The following is a 13,929-nucleotide window of genomic DNA, read 5'->3' as shown; positions in this document are numbered from 1 at the left end:
ATGCCACTTTGCCTTACAGATTAGCACCCAGTGAACTTAGATGCCTAACTATCAATGTGAAGGTGCCTTTGATGCCCTCGAGGCACTACTTTGTAGAATTGCCTCCAAAGTGCTTCTGCATTACATCAAAACAGAGTACTTACTGCACTCTAATTGAACCTTTAATGCAGGACCTATATAGAGAAATACTGAGAGGTCCCAGTGGTCGCTGAGTTAAAAATCCCATTAGCCCACAGTAAAATCCAGTATTAAGCTTTGGTAAATGCAAATTTTACTGCAGCTTAGTAAAAAGGACCTCTCAATTCATTCTCTTTACATTCCTTGCTCTACTTGTAATTTTTCGATATCCTTGACTTCCCACCTATTCCTTGTGTATCGCTACTTCTCTCCCCTGTATCTTTCCCCCTTTTTCTTTTCCATCTTTCACTTTTCTTTCCTTTCCCACATCTCTTCCTTTGCTTCACTTCACATTTTTTTCTTTTTCTGGCAATACTGTGCTAGCAGGAAGACTGCAGTGTCAGAAAAGGCCAGTTGTATAGCAATTAATAGAATGCAAGTTAATTGTTCACTGAAAAACAAAATCACATCAGTTCCCAAATTTCTATACAGAAGAGCTTGGAATCAAAAACTTGCGCATGGAAAGAGTGAATGTGTTGCAATATGTTGCTGAGGATCACACAGCAAAAAATAAATATCTTGGATCACTGGGTTTCAAAGATTTGTGCAATAATTATGGAACGACACTGACAACTCCAAAAATAATGAACTTTAAAATGTAGTCTTTTAAGTGCCTGTGTCTTTTGCATCACATTTTGCCTTCTCATCCCAGACAGATACACTGTAGTTTGGTTATAAGTTTTACGACTTTGCTGTTCATTTCACAATGGAAGCTAATTGATATTGATTTCTTTGCTGTTGTTTATTGCCATTGTCTAGGAAGGAAGTTATTGTAAGGGTGGTATATATGAAGTAAATTGTGATATTAGAGGTAAAATCAATACACTAAGGCTTAAAAGGAAAGAGGTTATATCTGTACCTTATTGTTATTTAAAGAGGTTATGTTGGAAGACCCAGAAGTTGGATGTCTATGTCAAAATTATAGATTTTATGGAAGAGGCTAATAAAACACACCATATTTGAAAAACTAGGCATTATATAAAGAATATACAGCAACAAATAGGTTATGAAATACATAACTTGTCTTATTGATCATTAATCACATCTCAGTTTCACTTGTATTTATATTAGGCAGTAATAAGATACATATGTTGATAGTTTCTGTAATTTAAGTTTCCTTAAATACATATTAGTGTACTTATGCAATAATACCCTTCCTAATGATCTGTTAACATGAACGTCATTAAATGTTTAGAGGCCCTTTTACTAAGCAGCAGTAGGGCTAACGCGCAGGTAGCATACGCCAAATCAGTACAACCGCAGGGGTAGCACGCATACCCTTTGGTAGTTTCAAAGTTGGCATGTGCTGTTTCCTGTGGTACAAAAAATATGTTCTATTTTCTATCACGGGGTATTCCTGTCTGTAGTCCGTAGCACAGTCACATTGGCACATGCTGCCTGATTACCACATGAATAGCGGGTGAGCCCTTACTGCTAGGTCAAAAGTGGCAATTCCTATACCATTTCAAATGACTGCATATTACTAAAGCAGTTTAGTACAAAATTGCTGTCACTAAACAGCTGGAGAATGTTACATACTGTAGCACTGGGGAAGCCAAATCACATGTGAAAGCTAAACTGAGCACGCTTAATATCTTTTCAATCCTTAACTCAAGCTTCCAACTTCAAAAACAGCAAGAAAAAAACACAAAGAAAAGTATTGCTGTCAAAACTGAGGGGAGAGATGGGAGAGCCCTTGGATCCTAATAAAGGAGACCAGAAAGTTCTAAGAAAGGACAAGAGTGCTTGCGTGTGCCTAATTCTTTCTTAGTAAAGTTCTTCAAGGAGTAATGACAGAAGATGTGATTGGTGAGAGAAGGGAACAATGAAGAGATTATTCCAGACATGCTTCTGTCCTCCATTACCTCCTTTACATGTAGTGTGATTTCTGTGATAGTAGTCCACTTGAATGCACTAAAATAAATGTTAACTAATATAAAAACACTGCAAATTTTTTTTAACATACATTTTTGACTAGCTTTAGGAAACAAGCATCCTTTCATCATCAGAACAGAATAAGCAAAAATGAGCTTATTAGAAAATATAACTGAATCATAAAAGGCATTGCAGTGATAGCCTAAAAGGGAAAGGTGAGGAAGGTTGATAGGTGATCAAATGAGATCACGGTGTATCTCCAAGCCTTGGAATACAGAAAGAACACAGTGTGGTGTTTAAACACCACATCATAGTTGAAAAAATGTCTGACAAAATAGCTGACAGTGTTTTTACATCACTCATGTGCAGCAGTCAGTGCTCACACAAACTTCTTGAAGTGTCTCTCTAGTGAAGTAAACAGCTCTTCAGATAACTTATGGTTATGAAGCTGCTTTGTGAATGTCAGTTAAAGTCTGCTTCATTTCACTGGTTAAAAAAGCATCAGGTTGATACTCAAAGCAGTTTAAGCAGCCAGAAATGGCTCCTGGTCGATTACTGCTGCTGAAAATGAGCAGTTAGCACCAAATTTAAAAAAGGCTATTTGGAGGCATTCTGGGGGTGGAATTGGCACATGGCTGGTTAAGTGCCAATATTTTTTTTGTACCCTGCACTTTCCCACTCATGGCAGGCTCAATGTGGCTTAGGTACTTATTTGTACCTGGGGCAGTGGAGGGTTAAGTGACTTGCCCAGAGTCACAAGGAGCTGCCTGTGCCTGCAGTGGGAATTGAACCCAGTTTCCCAGGACCAAAGTCCACCACTCTAACCACTAGGCCACTCCTCCACTCTATTCAGCACTTAACCAGCCAAGGTCATCATATTAATAGGATCATATAAAAGTCAGTCCTATGTTTATACGGTAGTCCATAGCCGGTTTTAAGTGCTGAATATCACACTTAAATGGCTATATGCTAGCTGGCTCCACAAACCCAGAAATCCAATGTCAAAGTCCAGACATGGCCTGGCATTGAATTTGTGGGTTTAACCTTGATGGTAGTTAGCAAAATGCTGAGCACTGCCAGCTGAATATCAGGCCCCTTATTTTAGTTGATAGCACATTCCAGGGTCCTGTAAAGAGAAAATGAAGTAAGAAAGTCCAGGACGTGTGTTTTGTCACTGGCGTTTTCCATCTGTAAACCTAGGCATGTTTGTGAAAAAAAAAGACTTTTAACCAGTAAAGTGAAGGAGCATACCAGAGTGATACAGTTCTGGAAGGCAATATTTTTTATGGCTTCAGTAGTGTTTAATTCACGCTCTCCTCGTGTATTCTGGGGTTGTTGTCAAGTCTTCCCATGCACTCCATTCCATGGATAAATCCTTCTTATTTGTTCCCTTCTCCACTACTGCCAACTCCAGACTTTGCTCCTTCTGTCTCGCTGCACCCTACGCCTGGAATAGACTTCCTGAGCCCCTATGTCTTGCCCCATCCTTGACCATCTTTAAATCTAGATTGAAAGCCCACCTCTTTAACATTGCTTTTGACTTGTAACCACTTGCCCCCACCTACCCTCCTCTCCTCTTTCCTCTACACATTAATTGATTTGCTTGCTTTATTTTTTTTGTCTATTAGATTGTAAGCTCTTTGAGCAGGAACTGTCTTCTATGTTTGTGCAGCACTGCGTACGCTTTGTAGCGCTATAGAAATGCTAAATAGTAGTAGTAGTAGTAGTAAGTCTCGGTGGCCTGAGTTTTTCTGCATCTTGCAGAAATTCCAAATTCTTCTTCTTCACCAACTTTCATCTGGCCACATTTGAATCTCCTTGTATGCCCTTCAGAAAAAAATGACACATCATCCAAACTTCCCCCACTTAACATTCTACTCTTCTACCATCTTCCTCCCTCCTCAGTATATTCTTTCCAACTCCTTCAGCATATTCTAGCAGACTTCTGTCTTTATAGCTGAAACCCTATAATCCCAGGTGACTTTAAGATTCTTCTAGACAATCTTACTTCACCTTTCTCTATTGACTTCAGCACCCTTATCTGTGATCTAGACCTGCTTCAGCCCATTCACACACTGAGTTGGCGGTAAGGGCTCCCGCACTAACCAAGCGGTAACTGGGCAGCGCTTGGCACTGCCCAATTACTGACAGGTACAGTCCAGCACTACAAAAATACATTTTTGTAGCACCAGAAATGAAGGCGCGGTAGGGGTGGGAAGTACCGCCGGGCTGCTGCGGTAGCCTGGTGGTACTTCCTTTATAGTGAATAGTAAGCCCGCATTGGGCTTACCGCCGCTTTGTAAAAGGAGCCCAGTAATTTCTCAAAACAAAGCAACTGATATAAAAAATCTTCAAATTATACAGTTTAAACAGTCCATTCAATAACCATCATTGCTTAGCAAGTCCATTATTTAAGGGCCTCATTTATCAAGCCATGCTAGTGGTTCCCACGTGGCAATGCCAACGGAGCCCATTCAAAGTGAATAGGCTTTGTCGGCATTACCGCACCAGGAGCCACTAACGTGGCTTGATACAAGAGGCCCTTAAAGTCCAGTACCATCAGTTTATACTCAATGACATTAAATTCAATGAAATGCATGAGTAATTAATGAAAACTATATTTCACTTTCCCCCTCAGAATAAAAATACACCATAGGCTGTGGTCCTAAAATTCCAGCTGATGGAGGAGAAATCCTTTATGTTCCAATGTTGGTCAGTGTTTAGCACAACTGCTGCTTTAGGATTCCACATCTCTCACTTGAATTGTAAAAGTAAAGAATCATGTTCTTTTATTATGTTTAGAAAGGAAATAAGAAAAGCAGTATTGTAAGGTCTGCATTTAAAGAGTAAAATTGGGCTCCTGATTTTCACTGCCAGTTTTATACATAACTGAGCTTGATAGACCTTCTTTTGACTCAGTATGGCTTATCTTATCTTATATATATATTAAAGTTGTTACTTTAATGGTCAATCTGGGTCACCAGTTTAAGATTCTGGTAGATCCCAAAGGACAGATCTATGCCTTGCAGCTCACGATCAGGGATGAGCAGTAACTTTCTGAGGTCTACTTGGCTAATAATTGCTTATGGACTTTTCTACTCACAACTCATCCAGATCTTTTTTTGTTGAAACCTGGCTATGCAAGATGTCTTGATCACATTTTCTGGCAACAAATGCCACAGCTTGATTGTGCATGAGTGAAAACGTACTTTCTCCAATTTGTTTTGAATCTGCTACTTGCCAATTTCATGTCAGTAGAAGTTTTTACAGCTTTTTTTTACTTTTTCTTTTGCATAAAAATTTCAGAAGTTCAGAAAAGATTATCCTCTGTAAAATGCCAGATAGACTGTATAATATGCCAATCACAAGCATAGTCAATAGAAATAAACCTTGTCAACCAAACACACAGATTGTATCCTGGGACAAATATTTATTTAGTTCAAATAGACACATAAGATATAAAAGGAATTTATATTTATCTTTTATTGTCATTAATGTATTCTGAACAGTAATGGTAGAGTGAACAGTAAAAATATGTTATTTACAGGAATTGCTCTCTCTATTCATGATATGTAGGTTGTACTTGCAGCTCTGTAGTTTTGTTAGCTTTCATTATATCAAAAATGAAAATGCAGGGGCCTTTATTCTAAGCATCGGTAAGCCCAACTCGGGCTTACCGCTCACTCTTCCAGAACTACCGCAGGAGCCCTGCTTGCGCCATTTCTGGTGCTATAAAAATAATGTTTTATTTTTGTAGAGCCAGTGCTTACCTGGTGGTGAACGGGCCATGCCATTTCTCTGCCTGGTTACCGCTGTGTTGGCATGGAAGCCCTTACTGCCACCTCAATGGGTGGTACTAAGTGCCCCCCCCCCCCAAAAAAAAATAGCCATGTGGCAAGTAGTTCACTTACTGCACAACCATTTCTTTTGGAGCCAAAAAGACTGCCTTTTACCCACTGTGGTAATTAGAAGTAAGTTCCCAACACAGACTCAAAAAGAAGAGAATGGCACACATCCTTGCAATATATCCAGCTGCAAACTATGCCAAAACATTTCACAGGACCCCACGGTTATTCAGAAAAGAAAATATTCAACATTAAGGAATCTTTCACGTGCTTATCTTCCAATGTGGTATATATCATTCAGTGTAAAATATGCAACGAAGGCTGCTACATTGGAGAAACAAGTCCGATGCTAAAGAAGAGATTTAATTTACATAGACACCAAATGAAAGATACTAGTACCAATCAGGATGTCACCTCTGTGGGGCAGCACTTTACAAAACCAGAACACTGTACCAGTGATTTCATGGTAAGAATCCTGAAAGGGACCTTTAAAACAATACAGGAACGTAAGACCTTTGAAGTCAGAATGATTAAATATTTTGACACCCATCAGACAGGACTTAACAAAGATCTGGGTTTTCTAGCACATTATAAACCATAAAATTGCACTGCACGTCACCCTCTTGTCTCTATGCATATCCCCCTGTCCCTTTTCCTGTCTCTCACCTATTCACACCCATCCTGTTAGACTGTCACTGAAATGCTTTGATGTTTCACTTATATATACTGTCATCTACAACATTTGCTTATTTCCGATCTGACGAAGAAGGGCAACCTTCGAAAGCTAATCAAGAAATGTATTGTTATGTCTAATAAAAAAGATATCATCTTACTTTTTTCCATGTTTTATTTTGTTTTATTTCTATTGATTACCTTTAAAAGTGGACTAAAATGGCTACCACATCTCTCTACCCACTGTGGTAAAAGAAGGCCTCATCGTGCTTCAAAAACATACACTAATGCTAATGCAGACCCCTTTTTAACACAGCTTAGTATAAGGACCCCACAGTCAGCAATATTGTTCAAAAGTGCTCATTTGATATGCTTCTATAAATATCTGCCTTTCTTCTCCACATAGGCATGATAGTTATCACAAAATGAGGGATGTGCATTTGTTACCAAGGATCATTACTGTGCCCTAAAAATGTTAGTGCACACAAAATTGATTTAATAAAAATTATTCTATGAATCAAAATATATACAAGTGGTTTGTCTGCATTAAAAAGCATTAGCATAGATACACAATTCTTGGGATCCAATGTTCAAGTATTTCCTGATCTTTCAAGAGAGACACAGATGAGGCGTAAGGCCTTCCTGGCCTTTCAGTTGAGGATATTGGCTCTGGACGCCAACGTTGTGCTCAAATTTCCTTGTTTCTGTCTTGTGATATTTTAGGGTAAACAATTTTAATTTTTTGAACCCAAGCAATTAGAAGAACTTCTTGTAGCTAAGGAGGAAATAAATGTCATTGTATAGTCTCATACGCTTACTGTAGGGGTAGGCTGGGGAGAGCTTAATGGGTGTACAATAGTCTTAGGATTTATTCTTGTAATTTAATTTAATTTAATTAATTTTATTTCTATATCTTTGATCATTTTGCAATTTATGGTGGGCAAAAGATTATTATTTTGTTCCTTTTCTTATAATTTACCTTAAGTGTTATATATATTTCTTTATTCCTGGTTTATCTCATTTGTTTGGGATATAGAAAGAAAAAGCATTAACACACAGCCATTTAAAAAAATTCCTATGGGAGCACTTACCACTTCCTATTTAGGAGGCGCTAAGTACTCTGGCTTATGGGCATACTAACCAGTTAGTAAGGTAGTAATGTCATTAGGCAACACCCCTCCCCCCAAAAACCCCCAATATTATATGCTTAGTGCGCGCAGATGACAAAACTAGCACAGGGCGCTTTAGCACATCCTGCGTTAGGTCATTTTTGCTGCCTTAGGTGCATGTAAGCATCTAATGCAGCTTAATAAAAGGGCTCCTTAATGTAACTGAAGCAGTCTCCCCCTTCCACCTCAGTCCAATCCAATCCCTGGAAAAAGTTCCAAAAATGCCAATTTTATTTTGCTAAAATTTTGGGATGTCTTGAACAATTCCACAGCAAATGTTTAGGCAATTAGTGGCACATTGGTAGTAGTAAAGATAAACCTATTTCTAAACAAAATTCATTCTTTGACAAATCCAGCAAGGTTTCCTGTGCTCTAAGCCACGTAGGCGTCTATGGACGCCCAAGGTGCGCCAATTTGGAGTTACCACCTGGCTACTGCAGTAATTTCATTTTGACGTGCATCCACTACACGCATCCGAAAAATATTTTTTATTTTCTGATGTGCATAGCGAACGTGCATCAAATGGCTTTCTAAGCGCGTAGGTCATTACCACTCAGTTAACACTTGAGACCTTACTGCAAAGCCAATGGCTGGCAGTAAGGTCTCAGAGCCAAAATGAACGCGGACCAATTTTGATTTTGCCGCACATCCATTTTCAGCAAAAATTTTAAAAAGACATTTTTTACAGGCACACTGAAAAATGGATCTGCATGCACCCAAACCCTGCGCCTACGCTAGCGCAGGCCATTTCTCAGTGCACCTTAGTAAAAGGACCCCTCAATAAACACTTTGTTAGGGTTTTAAAAAAAAGTAATTGCAGGTCATGCACAAATGCTTAGCATAACACTTGAGAACTGGAAAAAATTAATGTGGGAGCACTTACTGTGTGTTATCCAGTTAGTATGCGCTAATCAGAATGCAATAGCTGGATTATGCAGGAATTCCCACTCTTCACCTATGACAGGTGCCTCTCAAAAATATTTTTAAAAATTAACAATGCATGGGTTACCGTGTGCTAACTGGTAAAATATCAGAAATGCAATAGCCTGTTCTCAAGTGCTAACCCTACGTTAATGGCTTAGCACCCTTTAGTAAAAGAGCCTCTAAAATAAGAAATAAATTACCCTTTTTAAGTGTCAGTATTATACCCACTAGATGTCACCACTGACATCACCATCTCTTAAAGGCACATATTCATTTACACCAGTATTTCTCAAGCCAGTCCTCGTGTACCATCTTGCCATCAGGTTTTTAGGATATCCACAATAAATATGTATGAAAGAGATTTGCATATAGTGAAGGCAGTGTATGCACATCAATTTCATCATATCCGTTGTGAATATCCTGAAAACCTAACTGTCAAGGGGGTACTGCAGGACTGACTTGGGAAACCCTGTCTTACACATCCAATACTGCTGAGATAAATAACTCACACTGATCTGTTAAAGTACAGGTCAAGTGTAGGTACAACGTGCAAAGATCAACCTTCATGATTTAGCTTTTCTTCTTTGCTGTTAGCTCTCCTACTTTCTGGTAATTTCACTTACAAAACTTACATCACTCTCTTCCTTTTCTCATACTTTGGTTCTCATCACCCATTCCTTCATTCTTTCTCTCCCAGTATCTCCTCAGTCTCCTTCCTAATTTCCAAAACCCTCACCCTCTCATAAACCTTCCCTTGCTCCCATCTGTCTTCCTCCATTTATGATTCCATCACTCTTTCTATTCTCCCACCTTAATTTCCATCATCATCAATTTTCTTCCCCCCTCTCTCTCTCTCTCTCTCTCTCTTTCAGCTCTTCCCTTTTTTCCTTTCAGGCTGCAATCATATCCTTAACCATCTCTCACTCTGTTTTTTATCACTTTATTCCTTCATATGAAGACTACATAAAACAATATGTCACATTTTATCTAGGGCCTCATAGTTCAAGCACTGTGACTCCTAAACTTGTCCTGGGGGACTTCCAGCCAGTTACGTTTTCAGGGTATACACCATGAATATTCATGAAATAGAAATTAGCAACATTATGAGGGGCATAATCGAACAGGGACGACCATCTCTAAGGGCGTCCATCTCTAAGGACGTTCCAGCGAAGGGGCAGGGAAACCCATTTTATCGATAATACGGTCGGGGACACCCAAATCTCAACATTTAGATCGACCTTAGAGATGGTCAACATAAATGTTGAGATGGTCGACCTTCACAAATTTTTCCCAGGTGCATAGCTCCCTTACCTTGGGTGCTGAGCCCCCCAAACCCCCCAACCCCCCCCCCCCAAAAAAAACCCACTCCCCACAATTGTACACCACTACCATAGCCCTTAGGGATGAAGGGGGGCACCTACATGTGGGTACAGTGGGTTTTGGGTGGGTTTTGGAGGGCTCACAAGTGTAACAGGTAGGGGGGGGGTGGGCCTGGGTCCACCTGCCTGAAGTGCACTGCACCCACTAAAAACTGCTCCAGGGACCTGCATACTGCTGTGATGGAGCTGGGTATGACATTTGTGGCTGGCATAGAGGCTGGAAAAAAATGTTTTTTATTTTTTTTTTAGGGTGGGATGGGGTTGGTGACCACTGAGGAGTAAGGGGAGGTCATCCCTGATTCCCTCCCATGGTCATCTGGTCAGTTCAGGCACCTTTTTGAGGCTTGGTCGTGAAAAAAAGAGACCAAGTAAAGTTGACCAAATGCTCGTGAGGGACACCCTTCTTTTTTCCATTATCGGCCAAGGATGCCCCTCTCTTAACCACGCCCCGTCCCGCCTTCGGTACACTGCCAACACGCCCCCGTGAACTTTGGTCGTCCCCGCGATGGAAAGCAGTTGAGGACGCAAAAAATCGGCTTTCGATTATGCCGATTTGGGCTACCTCGGGAGAAGGACGCCCATCTCCCGATTTGTGTCGGAAGATGGGTGTCCTTTCCTTTCGAAAATAAGCTAGTATGGGTACTTGAGAGAGAGAGAGAGATCAACCAGCACTGGTAAAGTTGCATTGGCAGCCTATTCAAGGGAGAATAAGGTTTAAGTGGTTAGTGCTAACTTTCAAGGCATTGAGGGCCCCTTTTACTAAGCAGTGGTAAACCCAACGCGGGCTTACCACTTGCTAAACAGGAAGTACTACTGGGTTACCACAGCAGCCCAGCGGTACTTCCCACCCCTAGTGCACCATCATATCCAGCGCTACAAAAATATTTTTGTAGCACCAGGCAGTAATTGGGCAGTGCCGCTCTCTGCTTGGTTACCACCGGGTTAGTGCGGGAGCCCTTACTGCCACTTCAATGGGTGGCGGTAAAGGCTCCCCCCTGAAATGGCCACATGGCACGTGCTTTACTTGTTGTATGGCTATTTCCTGCAGGAGATACTTCCCTTTTACCTGCTGTGGTAAAAGGGGACCTCAGCACATGTGAAAAACACTTTGATTCAGCTTGGTAAAATGGGCCCTGAATGTTTAGCAACCTAAAGTACTGTCTGAGTGTTTGCAGTGCTATGTCCCTAACTAACCTCTGCACTCAGAGTTGCTCTCTAATTCAGTAGTCTTCAACTTAGTCCTCAGGGTACTCCTTAGCCAGTCAGGTTTTCAGGATATCTCCAATGAATATGCATGACAGATCTGTACACATAAGTACATACAGTGGGGGAAATAAGTATTTGATCCCTTGCTGATTTTGTAAGTTTGCCCACTGACAAAGACATGAGCAGCCCATAATTGAAGGGTAGGTTATTGGTAACAGTGAGAGATAGCACATCACAAATTAAATCCGGAAAATCACATTGTGGAAAGTATATGAATTTATTTGCATTCTGCAGAGGGAAATAAGTATTTGATCCCCCACCAACCAGTAAGAGATCTGGCCCCTACAGACCAGGTAGATGCTCCAAATCAACTCGTTAACTGCATGACAGACAGCTGTCGGCAATGGTCACCTGTATGAAAGACACCTGTCCACAGACTCAGTGAATCAGTCAGACTCTAACCTCTACAAAATGGCCAAGAGCAAGGAGCTGTCTAAGGATGTCAGGGACAAGATCATACACCTGCACAAGGCTGGAATGGGCTACAAAACCATCAGTAAGACGCTGGGCGAGAAGGAGACAACTGTTGGTGCCATAGTAAGAAAATGGAAGAAGTGCAAAATGACTGTCAATCGACAAAGATCTGGGGCTCCACACAAAATCTCACCTCGTGGGGTATCCTTGATCATGAGGAAGGTTAGAAATCAGCCTACAACTACAAGGGGGGAACTTGTCAATGATCTCAAGGCAGCTGGGACCACTGTCACCACGAAAACCATTGGTAACACATTACGACATAACGGATTGCAATCCTGCAGTGCCCACAAGGTCCCCCTGCTCCGGAAGGCACATGTGACGGCCCGTCTGAAGTTTGCCAGTGAACACCTGGATGATGCCGAGAGTGATTGGGAGAAGGTGCTGTGGTCAGATGAGACAAAAATTGAGCTCTTTGGCATGAACTCAACTCGCCGTGTTTGGAGGAAGAGAAATGCTGCCTATGACCCAAAGAACACCGTCCCCACTGTCAAGCATGGAGGTGGAAATGTTATGTTTTGGGGGTGTTTCTCTGCTAAGGGCACAGGACTACTTCACCGCATCAATGGGAGAATGGATGGGGCCATGTACCGTACAATTCTGAGTGACAACCTCCTTCCCTCTGCCAGGGCCTTAAAAATGGGTCGTGGCTGGGTCTTCCAGCACGACAATGACCCAAAACATACAGCCAAGGCAACAAAGGAGTGGCTCAGGAAGAAGCACATTAGGGTCATGGAGTGGCCTAGCCAGTCACCAGACCTTAATCCCATTGAAAACTTATGGAGGGAGCTGAAGATGCGAGTTGCCAAGCGACAGCCCAGAACTCTTAATGATTTAGAGATGATCTGCAAAGAGGAGTGGACCAAAATTCCTCCTGACATGTGTGCAAACCTCATCATCAACTACAGAAGACGTCTGACCGCTGTGCTTGCCAACAAGGGTTTTGCCACCAAGTATTAGGTCTTGTTTGCCAGAGGGATTAAATACTTATTTCCCTCTGCAGAATGCAAATAAATTCATATACTTTCCACAATGTGATTTTCCGGATTTAATTTGTGATGTGCTATCTCTCACTGTTACCAATAACCTACCCTTCAATTATGGGCTGCTCATGTCTTTGTCAGTGGGCAAACTTACAAAATCAGCAAGGGATCAAATACATTTCCCCCACTGTAAGTAATGCCATACTGGGAAAAGACCAAGGGTCCATCGAGCCCAGCATCCTGTCCACGACAGCGGCCAATCCAGGCCAAGGGCACCTGGCAAGCTTCCCAAACGTACAAACATTCTATACATGTTATTCCTGGAATTTTGGATTTTTCCAAGTCCGTTTAGTAGCGGTTTATGGACTTGTCCTTTAGGAATCCGCCCAACCCCTTTTTAAACTCTGCTAAGCTAACCGCCTTCACCACTTTCTCCGGCAACGAATTCCAGAGTTTAATTACACGTTGGGTGAAGAAAAATTTTCTCCGATTTGTTTTAAATTTACTACACTGTAGTTTCATCGCATGCCCCCTAGTCCTAGTATTTTTGGAAAGCGTGAACAGACGCTTCACATCCACCTGTTCCACTGCACTCATTATTTTATATACCTCTATCATGTCTCCCCTCAGCCGTCTCTTCTCCAAGCTGTATAGCCCTAGCCTCCTTAGTCTTTCTTCATAAGGAAGTCGTCCCATCCCCGCTATCATTTTAGTCGCCCTTCGCTGCACCTTTTCCAGTTCTACTATATCTTTCTTGAGATGCGGTGACCAGAATTGAACACAATACTCAAGGTGCGGTCGCACCATGGAGCGATACAACGGCATTATAACATCCTCACACCTGTTTTCCATACCTTTCCTAATAATACCCAACATTCTATTCACTTTCTTAGCCGCAGCAGCACACTGAGCAGAAGGTTTCAGTGTGTTATCGACGACGACACCCAGATCCCTTTCTTGGTCCGTAACTCCTAACGTGGAACCTTGCATGACGTAGCTATAATTCGGGTTCTTTTTTCCCACATGCATCACCTTGCACTTGCTCACATTAAACATCATCTGCCATTTAGCTGCCCAGTCTCGTAAGGTCCTCTTGTAATTTTTCACAATCCTGTCGCGATTTAACGACTTTGAATAACTTTGTGTCATCAGCAAATTTAATTAC

This window comes from Microcaecilia unicolor, chromosome 2 (assembly GCF_901765095.1).
Source record: "Microcaecilia unicolor chromosome 2, aMicUni1.1, whole genome shotgun sequence".
In the NCBI taxonomy this organism is placed as follows: domain Eukaryota; kingdom Metazoa; phylum Chordata; class Amphibia; order Gymnophiona; family Siphonopidae; genus Microcaecilia; species Microcaecilia unicolor.
The sequence above is the reverse complement of the archived record's forward strand: the minus strand, read 5'-3'. Positions refer to the sequence as shown.